This window comes from Gavialis gangeticus, unplaced genomic scaffold (genome assembly GCF_001723915.1).
Source record: "Gavialis gangeticus isolate Ggan-Ray unplaced genomic scaffold, GavGan_comp1, whole genome shotgun sequence".
In the NCBI taxonomy this organism is placed as follows: domain Eukaryota; kingdom Metazoa; phylum Chordata; order Crocodylia; family Gavialidae; genus Gavialis; species Gavialis gangeticus.
Genome location: NW_017729004.1, coordinates 44,427,632 through 44,438,733, shown reverse-complemented (window position 1 = coordinate 44,438,733; position 11,102 = coordinate 44,427,632).

The following is an 11,102-nucleotide window of genomic DNA, read 5'->3' as shown; positions in this document are numbered from 1 at the left end:
GATCACCACTATTAACCATTCTCTCTCTTATACTTCAAATTTATAAATGTTGAAGGGAGTTCAAATACTCATTTCTAGATAGGTTTTTGGGTAATTTGTAGGGCTGTGTGAAGCTTTGGGTGCTGATTCAATTTGGAGGAGATTCAGCCCGATTCGGGGCTGAATCACCAAATCTGAATTGAATCGGGGGACCAATAAAAAGGTCTGAATCAATTTGAAGCTCTCTGAATCTTCAAAAAAGAGGGGGAAGAGGACCATGGGGGGACCCCTGCCAGGCCCCATCCCCTGCCTGATCCCCCAGCCTCCCTGAACCCCACCTGCTCCCCCAGCTCTCCCTCCACCGACCCACTCAGGCTCCTGGTGCTTTAAAAAAAGCCCCACTCACCAGGTGCTGCCAGGTCTGGGGTGATCCCTGCTGCCTCCTGCTGCCCCATACTGCATTGGGGGCTCTGCACGAGTCCCCCAGCCCCACCTTGCTCCCCCAGTCTCCCTCATGGGTGCCCTGCTTGGGCCAGCTCTGGTGCTTTAAGAAAAAAAACTGAGAAAAGCCCCAGGACTCACCACTCCTGCAGCAGCCTTGGGGCTTCAGGAGGCTTGTGCAGAGCCCCCCCGCATGTAGTGGGGGGCAGTGAGGATCATCCTCCTGCCAGCAGGAACAGTGAGTCCAGGAGGTTTTCTTGGGTTATTTTTTCTTAAAGGGCCAGAGCCATAGCGGGCAGGGCAGCCATGAGGGGTCTGGGGGAACAGGGGGAGTCAGGGGGCTCAGGCAGCATGGAGCACTGGAGGACAGTAGGGGATTGGCCCCCACCTGGAAGCACCCAGTGAGTCGGGGCTTTTTTTTCAAAGTGCCGGGAGCTGGGGCAGGCAGGGCAGCTATTGCAGGGCAGCTATAGCTATTGCTCAGAGTTTTCTTAACAAAATTGGAAAAGTCCACTTTCCTATTTTCTTAAAAAAAATACAGAAAATATTTTAGGGTTTGGGTTTTTTTTAAATTTTTAGTTTTTCTGGACTTTACAGGTAAACAAGGAGCAAAAAGAAAACCCATTCATTTTTTTTTTTGTTTGAGAAGACTCTTCCCCTGCAACACTACGGAAAAATACAAGATCTGATTTTCTTTTCATCTACCTGATGGCAATAGTCCTTATTACCAAGGAGAATGGCTGCAAAGCCAATCCAACAGAAATGTGGGAACTTACAGCAATCTCAGTATGAGATTCAATCCCTAGAAGGAATGTCGGTTGATAGTTTTAAAGAGTAAAATGTCAATACAGTGAAGCAGAAAGCATTAGCACACTGGACTTTCTTTAATCCTTTTACTAAAGGAAGGGTTAAAGAATGATCTTAAATTAAATAGCCAAACTCTAATTTTAGTTACTGTAATCAAAAGGAAAATCTGTAGATGTCTTCAGATAAGAGCATTTGTTAAGTCTATAATTTGTATCAACTATTCATCCTGAAACATAAATTCCTACTGTTATGAACAAAGAAGATAGTAAGATATTGAAGAAAGAATAATACAGACAGCCAAAGACAGGAGGAATTCTTGACCACTTTAAGTGGAATTATTAACTACATCTTTAACCATGTCTTATTTATTTCTGTATTGAGAGTAATGTTTATCTGTACTAGATAACATATTTAGTAAGGGAAATTCTAATAAATTCCTGGTCTTTCAGGACTACTAAAGATACACATGTAGTGCTTAGCAACATTCCAAGGGGATTTGCTGGTGATGTTTGAATTGGAATGAAGGAAACCAGAAGAGAAATGGACCACTTGGGCACAGTGAAAAGGTTGGAAGTTCTATACTTAAATTAAATTTTAATTTAATTTATATTCTTATATATTGAAGCATTCAAAAGACTGACTGTCAAAAGAATTATTTGTGTAAGACTTCAATAAATATAATAGGCAAATAAAGTATTATAGTCATATTCCTTAGATTAATATGATATTTGTCTTTCTAAGTTTTAGGCTTCTTTAAGGCTCTCTGGGGAACTCCAGATGAGTGTGCAGATGTAGTCTGTGGCACTGCAGGCCTGTCTGCGGCACTGCAAACTGCATGCAATGCACATGCAGATGTTTGCTATGCTGCTAATTTGCAGCGTGGCAGGCTTTTTGGTACTGGGAGATCCCAGTGTCAAAAAACCTGAACCAAATAAAAGTGGGGTGGTGCACATGGCAGCATGTGCCACCAGAAGCCAGAACCTGGCCGGCCAGAGCCAAGCTCCAGCTGCCAGTCAGGCTCCATGTGCCTGGATCACCACTGCTGCAGCCCCAGGAGGCCCCCAGGGAAGGCTGTGGGGGCCAGCCCAGATGCTGGCCCCAGCCTCTCCTACCCAACCCAGGGCAACTTGCTGTGCACCAGAGTACGCGTACATGGGTGTTCCCTGGGGACAAGTAGCAGTGGCTCAACTATGGGTCGCTGCTATTTGTCCCCAGAGAAATACACATGCACGTTCATCTGGATGTGCCTTCCGGATTCTGAATTATACCCTTTTCATGTATTAGAACTATTAAAAAGAACAATAAATTGCTATTTCTAAAAAGATCTTTCTCAGTAAAATCTGCTTTAAATTTGTCTGACTTGTGTTATAAGGAAATAGTAAAGGGTACATGAACAGAACAGATATTATTTCTGGATTATTGTACTACTGTATATATTATTGAATTACCTTAAATATTATTGAAACATTAAGCTGAAGTGCTGAGGGTTTCATAGTTTTAAACACTGTTAAATGACACTTGGTACTCTTTTGACACTAATGTGGGCTCCTGCCAAGTAGCTCCAAATATATATATCAGTGGGTGCATCTACACAAGATGCATTAATGGACATTAGCTTAATTTAATGCACATTACAGGCATGCATCTACACATGTGCGCCCTTACTATGAATTAAAAATGGCTGATTGCACTTAATTTTGATACCTGCAAATGCAGGGCCAGCACCTGCTCCTTGCTGCTTCTCACCCCCAGCAGTGTCTCCTTGCAGGTGCTGTGGTGAAGTGCCTCTGTAGTGCAGCTCCCAATCCCTGGCCACGCCCCTGTCCTGAGTGCTACTGACAGCCGTTCAGGGCCAGCCACACAGGGGAAGCTGCACGGGGACCCAGAGAGCTGGCTCATCCTCCTCCCTGTTGAGCCTGGGCCCTGCCCATGTGCATATGCCCATCCCAACTGCCCAGGCCTTCAACTGGACAACTTGGAGTTGTGCACCTTCTCCCATGCCCAGGCCTCCAACTGGACATGGGAGAAGGTGCACAACCTTGTGGCTCTCTGGGGCCATGTCAGCATGCATAGGCAGTTTGCATGAGGTGAGCACTTGAACGCCCACATTTATGAGGCCCTGTCCTGTGGCATTCAGGAGCAAGGTTACTCCTGGTTGGCACAGCAGTGCTAGATAAAGGTCAAGGCCTTGCAGGCACAATAGATGGCCATGACCAACTTCAGTCATCAGTCTGGTCGTGCCCAAAAGTCTATGGCCTTTATGTGGGAGCTGACCTGCATTTTGGTACCCTGGGAGCCAGGCTGCACCCCTGCGAGTGGCACCAGCAGGGGCAGCCTGCCTGAGCTCCCGCCCTGCCCTGATGCTTCCAGTGACATGTCACCAGAGGAGAGGACCTCAGGCCTTCAGCTCCATGCCACATCTTCCTCCCCAGCTGCTGCACCCACTGGCAGCTTGGGGAGCTCTGTCCAGCAGCTGCCTCACCCTTGGCACAGCACCAAACCCTGCCACAAGGAGTGGCCAGCAATCAGACTACCAGCCACCAGCAGTGCCAGCTCCTACCTATGGTGGACCCTGGCTAGGAGCTGGCCTGCCACACACTGTAGGCCACAGACTCCAGGTGCAGCCGGTCACTGTCATCAACAGGGAGGCCCATGCTGAGCCACCAGCCCCACCAGTCTCGGACACATGGTAAATCCTGCACTGGGGGAGGGCCCCTCCCTGTCCTGGGCCCTGCCCCTGCCCGCACTCCCCATGCTCCGTGTTCTCACCCACCGCAGCATGCAAATAGTTAGAACACAGTTCAAATCTTTATTCAGAAGCCTGTGCGCCCACAGCTGAGCAGACACAGGCCCCCCACACACCAAGGAAGGAGTTTATGTTGGCAACAATATCCTCTTCAGCAGCAGGGGGGAAGACATGTAGCACTGCCACAGGCAGCCTTCAAGGTGATGGTGGAGATTGCAGGGCAGCTCAAGCTTGCCCCCCCTGCCATCATAGCTCAGGGTCCTGAACCAGGGGAGCAGGTGTGCCCAGGGCACCAGGAGAATCAACAGCAGGAGAGTGTAATGGTTTAGGTACCCCTCTGCTTCCACAAACAGCTCATGTGCCACCTGAGGCACATGCAGCAGGGGCACACTCTGGGCACAGCAGCAGTGTGGGTGGGGGCTGGCCCTATGACATGTCCCCAGAAAGTCCCCCTACAGGGAGGGCTAGGGCATGGCCACCCCTAGACCCAGTTGTCCAGGAGCCTGAGTATTATGGGCTGGGTGGCAGCATGGCAGAGAGGCTGGCCTGCAGGGAGTGGTAGGGGAGTGGGGACTGGAGCCATAGCAACAGGTACTGCCAGGAGCCTGGCCTGGCCTGCCCTGGGAAGGGAGTGGAGGAGGCAGGCTGCTTGCAGCCAGCACTCAGCAGCCTACCAACCCCAGGGGAGCACACAGAAATGGGGGGGCTCAGGTGGCAGATGCCTGGGCCCAGGCCTGCCTAGACTTCTTACCATGGTCCCTGGGCACCTGTGCACAGCTGACCCCTGAGCTGAGGCTGGGCAGTGCACGACCCCTGGTGCAGGGCATCTTATCTCTGAAATGTTACAAAGTCTCATAAAATGCTTCTATCTTTTGCCTCTGTAGGGCTAACATCTGGATGTGTGGGTGAGGCCACCAATCCCAGCAGGGATGCAGGCTCTGGATTGCTGCCACCCACTGCTGGAGCTGCTTGGATGCACCAGCTGCACACCAGGGACTGGACCCTTCTGCTCTAGTGGCTGGTTGTGGTGGCGGTGGAGGAGAGGGAGGCATCGGAGCAGGTGTAGGAGGTACAGGAGTAGGCCTTTTGTGTGGAGAACATCGCCCAGGCAGAGATGCAGGAGCAGGCACAGCATGACCACTGGGCCTGAATGGAGGCCCTGGAGCAGGACTGCCTGGAGCAGCTCTGGCAGCAAGGGGACACCGACCACCAAGCCATGGACATCCTCCTGGCTCTGGTGGCCACATATGTCCCCTACTGCCCCACAGGGCCCCTGGGTCCTGCCTGCCACCCTGAAGCAGGCCCCTACCTGGGCCAGCACCATGGCCAGCAAAAATTGGGGCACTGGTCATCGCTGGCTGGGGCCAGGCTGGAGCAGTGGAGTGATTGGCATTGCTAGCATGGGGAAGCAGGGTGAGCAAGGAGGGAGCTGGCACGTGCTGCCCCTGCACTGGGCACATGGCTCCTGGGCATGGAAGGGGCTGGCCAGGAATCAGTTTCCAAGATGGCTGCCAAGTGCTGGCAGCTGGGTCTGGCTTCAACATGGCTGCCACATTTTGGCAGCCCCCAGTGGCCACAGGGGCACATGTTCTAAGACCCTGTGCATGTAGACACCTGCCAAAAATCACTTAATCCGCATTAGTTTAATGTGCATTAAATTTAGCCATGCTTTTTTGCATATGTAGATATGCTCGGTAACACATTTTGGCTAGGTAGAGATGTTATACATAATCCATAGTAAGTAATCATAATTTTTACCAAATTTGTAACTATACAGAAGTTCAGGGCACATAGTCCAGACTAAAAATAGTGGAGCCCAGTTTCTAAGTCCTGGATCAATGTGGTATCAGACTTATTTTAATAAAGTTAGTCTGGAGCCTCAAACTTCTGTACCAGACACCCTATCAAATCAAGTTAGTTTGCTGTCCTTGGCATCTCAGGCTCCTTTCCTGGTCCCCACTGACCCCTCCCTCCTGGGGAGGCATGCTGGAACTTGGCTTGTGCTCAGCTGCTCTGGCTGAAAGCCCAGCCAGCCCTGACCCTAGGCTCTCACAGAGCAGAGTCAGCACAGTGCCTGACAATTATGGGAGGGGGAGAGGGGGGAAGAAGTTCTTGCCCATCCCCTGCAGCCCACTAGTGCTCCCTGGGTCTGCACCTGCTCACTGGGGAGCCTGGGAGTCCCTGGGTGAGTCCCTGGGCTCCCCTTGTCCCTCATGAATGGGTGCAGACCTAGAGAGCATGACTGGGCTGCTGCATCCACTGATTGTCTGCAGCTGACATCCCTGTGCCTATCTGAGGACTGGCAGAGGGAGAGGGGCATGTGCCTGGCAGCCAATCAGAGGTAGCCTGGCCAATGGACTGTGCTCAATAGTGCAGAAGCACCCCCCACCCCCCAAATCTGCTGGCCTTGGCCAATGCAGATAGCCTGTGTTCTGTTTATTATTAAACTAAAGTAGTCTGCTTAAAGAAACCCACATAAGTTAGCTCCTTGGGCTTTTTGAATGTCTGAACTTCAGTATATACTATGATTAACCCACTTTACTCAGAAATATACAGTCCTGATGTTAGCTGATAGAATCAGCATGCAAATTAATGCAATCCAGGAATCTTAACCCAAATGCTAATGCTTGATTCCTACAAAACAACTCCAGATCAATGCAGTGAATTTTTTCAAAAAGGAAAAGTTCCTTGCACAGGAAGTTTTTAAGATCACAGAACTGCAAACATAACAATTAACAATATATCATGAGTTCTTTGCACTCCTAAAGCATCACAGATAACAACTTGGCTTGTGCTACAATGATTACATATCACATTCATGGTTGTTGCCCCTAGTAATAGTACAAACCCCTCTAACTCACTCCAAACCATTTCCCAATGTTTGTTTTTCATGGTTATACAGATTGGCTGGTAAAAAGTAAATATCAGCCATTTACAATATAACCAGAGGCACATTTTATAATAAACACTGTGACTGAATTGGGCATGTATTTACTAAGCCAAATTTCCTGTTACTACAGGACGGAGATGTAAAAACAAAGATAAAATAAAAATCAATGCAAACTTTATGGTGCACGCACAAACCTATTGAGAATATAAAAATATTGATGCTTGCTTGCACTTTTCTATTCCTTAAATGGTTCTGTGTTTAAATCTCAACCTGCAAGCACTGAAAAGGCAAGTCCTTTTTCAGAACCAAGCTATCTGAAGCAGTGTTACTTCATACCTCTTACTGCCATCTTGAAATTCCACTAATAATGGAACAAGGAGCTCAGCCTCTCAATAAGAGCCCTATGATAATTTATCCTCAAGGTATTCTCTCTGCCATGCAAGAACCCTGTTCCTAAAGTCAGAGTTCTCAGCATAAAATTTGGAGTGCGAAAGGTAGGCTTCCAACTTCTTCCTTGAAAGTTGTCAGTTTCCACTTAAAAATGTTTTAATATAAGAGTTCAAAAATACTTTGTAGATAAACTGCAATTACTAAAAAAAATGTCAGCATCAAGAAGCATGGAGAGCATTCAGCAATGTCTTATATACCACCTGAAATGGTGGAAATTAGGATTTGTAGCACATCATTGTCTCAGTCATAGCACATCAGTGCCTGTAGCAGTACTGTGTACTGGAAGTGATAAAACATACTTGTGAAACAGCATTCTAAGCATGGCTGAATACAACAGTTGCCAGATGTGGCACATCATTTGTATTTTATATCATCATCCAAAGGTATGCCTAGCCCTCTACTAATCATTGAGTCCCAAATGATCCAATAAGTAATGTCAATGGCTATTTCAAGGATTTGTCTCTAAAACTGTCTTATCAGGTAATAGCAATAATTTGTTGTTTGTCAAAATCCATTGTGTAGCTCCACTGAAGTCTGTACAGCTATGAAGATTCCATGCCCATCAAGGATCTGGTCCATTGTTTTTATATTCTCTGCCAGTGAAAGATTTGCTTTTCTACATAATGGCTAATGTTAATCTCCTCTGAGCTTGAGTACACTGCTATTTCTACTGACATATGGGTAAACTTTGCATCTGAAATCCATCTTTGATTTAATATAGAGCTTCTATTTCCCTTATTCATTTAAATATGTTTTTGCGCTTAGCTTGGCTTGAAGATTTAAGGAATCATGGTTTAACAGCCAAATGCAAACACAGAACAGATACACTTTCCCATACATAGATTCATAAATTGTAAGGCTGGAAGAAACCTGGGAAGATCATTGGGTACAGCCCCCTGCAGCAAGCAGAAAAGACAGCTGGGGTCAGGTAACCCCAGCAAGGTGGCTGTCTAGTCTCCTCTTGAAGATTTCCAGGGTAGGTGATTGCATCACCTCTGCAGGGAGCCTATTCCACAGTCTGGGCACCCTGATTGTGAAGAAGTTTTTCCTAATGTTGAGTCTGAATTGGTCTTCCAGGAGTTTGTAGCCATTACTTCTAGTTTTCCCCTTGGGTGCCCTCGTAAACAGTTGCTCACCGAGCCCTTGATGTACTCCCCTAGTGTAGTGGTAAGCTGCTACCAAGTCCCCTCTCAGCCTTCTTTCCTTCAGGCTGAAGTGTCCCAGATCACTCAGCCTTTCCTCATATGGCTTGCTGTGTAAGATTCTGATTATACAGGTAGCTGTTCTTTGAACTCTCTGACGCTTATCCATATCCTTGTTAGTGTGGTGCCCAGAACTGGATGCAGTACTCCAGCTGCAGTCTCACCAGTGTTGAGTAGAATGGAAGAATCACCTCCTTGGTTTTTCTGGAGATGCATCTATTGATGCATGCCAGAGTATTATTTGCCGTACTGGCTACAGCATCGCACTACTGGCTCATATTCACGCTGTGGTCTATTACCCCCAGGTCCCTTTCATTCATGGTGCTAGTCAGTTTGGTGCCACCAAGCCTGTAGGTGTGTTGGGGGTTGTTCATCCTGAGGTGGAACATTTTACATTTCTCGATTTTGAATTTCATCAGATTCCAATCTGCTCAACTTCCTAGTTTGTCTTGGTCTGCCTCTATCTGTAGCCTATCTTCAAGCATGACCACACTTCCCCATAACTTGGTGTCATCCTCGAACTTGGCCAGTGAGCTCTTCACTTCTACATCCAAATCATTATTAAAGATGTTGAAAAGTACAGGACCAAAAACTGACTCCTGCAGGACAGCATTGCCCACTTCTTGCCAGGATGACACAAATCCATTCACTAAAACTCTCTGGGTCCTATCCTGCAGCCAGTTTCTCACCCACCAGGGTTAAGCCCACAATCCTCCAATTTTTTTGTGAGGACATTGGGGGATACTGGATCAAAGGCCTTTTGGAAGTCTAGGTATACAATGTCAACCTGCTCTTTCATGTCCAGGTGACAAGTTACCTGGTCCTAGAAGGAAATAAAGTTGGTACGGTAGGACCTGCCTGCAACAAAGCCATACTGGCTGTCATTCAGAATCTTACCTTCTGCAAGCTTATTGCAGATAGACTCCTTGATGGACTTCTCTAGGATTTTCCATAGGATGCAAGTTGATTGGCCTATAGTTACCCAGGTCCTCCCTCCTGCCCTTCTTGTGGATGGGCACAACACTGACCCTCTCCTAGTCCTCAGGGACTTCTCCAAAGTGCCACGAGTTGTGGAAGAGTTTCGGCAGGAATAAGATTGCATTCATCCGAATAAGTAAAAGTGATATTTTTTACATTAAGAGGGGTAACATTAAGCAGGGTGTAACAGGGAACACTAGCCCTGTCACCAGAAGACAGGTCCTCCCCTTTAAGGCCAGAATTTTCTGGGCACGGAATGCTGGTAAGGAGGGGGTTAAATACTGAGCCTGACCAGCTAGTCGGCTGACTGGAAGGGGCAGGACAGGACTATAAAAACTCTGGGGAGAGTGGCAGTAAGGGCCAGCAGCTTAAGGGGAAGGAGTGCATCCCAGAGATCCAGGGAGAGGCCTGGTGAGTGGTCCAAAGGCTGAATGAGGGGACTACAGAAGCCTTGAGAGACAGCAGCCACCCCAGAAGCCAACGGTGAGGAGCCAAAGCACAAATCTAGCATAAACATAAGCTGGCATGCGGCTTTCTTTGATCACATTTTTTTTTATTGGGGGCAGTAATTTGCCCACCGATGGGACTGTCCATATTTCTTTTGGTTGTTGAATAATACTGGTGGTTTGGGTGAGGTTATTAGGGGAAAAAGGAGTCCTCATTTGGGGGTCTGCTACATAGTGAGGACCCTGGTGCCAGCAAGGGTGTGGTGTTATGGGGGCACATAGGCCCCAGCACCAGTGGGGGCACAGGATTTTTGGGGTGCACTGACCCTGGCAACAGATGGCATGACCTTAAAAGGCTGGGGTGGTCTGGGGCATCTGACAGGCAATTTGGGGGTTTTTGTGGGACTGGTCAGGGCTGTCCCCTGGCCTTGAACTTGCACCACCCTGGCTGTTGGGCTGGTGGCTGGACCTCTGGGCCAGGGAGGCTGGGCTCCAGATTGGAGCAGGAAAGAGGGCCACGAGCCTCAAGACAATGAAAAAAGGCTAGAGCCTCAGAGTCAGACCCTGTTTGGTGGGTTTAGATGGGGGGGCCTAGCTAAAGAAAGATCGGGGTCACAAGGCCCGGGGAGGCTAAAGATCCCAACATAGGAAATACAATAGGTAGTCTCCTGCTTTCAGGAATATCGGCATAATAATTTCCATCAAGACACTGCAGGAGAGAGAGTGGAACACAAGAAACCTTAGAGAGGACTCCAAGGGCACCCCACATAGGCCACGGATAACAGGGAAGATGACACTGGGGAAGGCAACCTGTTACATTGGTGCATTGGCCAGGAAACTTCCTATGGTAGTGTGTACCTTGAGATGATGGTTTGCCGGAATGAAAGAAAGAACCCTTCAGTCCAAAGAAAGGACAGGAAAGATGGGGCAGATCCAAACCATGGATCTGAGGGCACAACAACAGATATGGGAACTACTGTGCCCAGTAATCCAAAGTCTGCAGGAGCAAACAGAGGCAACAGGTATTGTTAGAAAGAATGGTGAGAGACATACAGATAAAATGAGCTACCCAAGAGGGAGTTTGTGGATATGGCACCAGGATTCACTTCAGGCCAGGAGGGGAACAGCCTGCATTAATGGTGGATGTGAGGCTTGAAGGACAA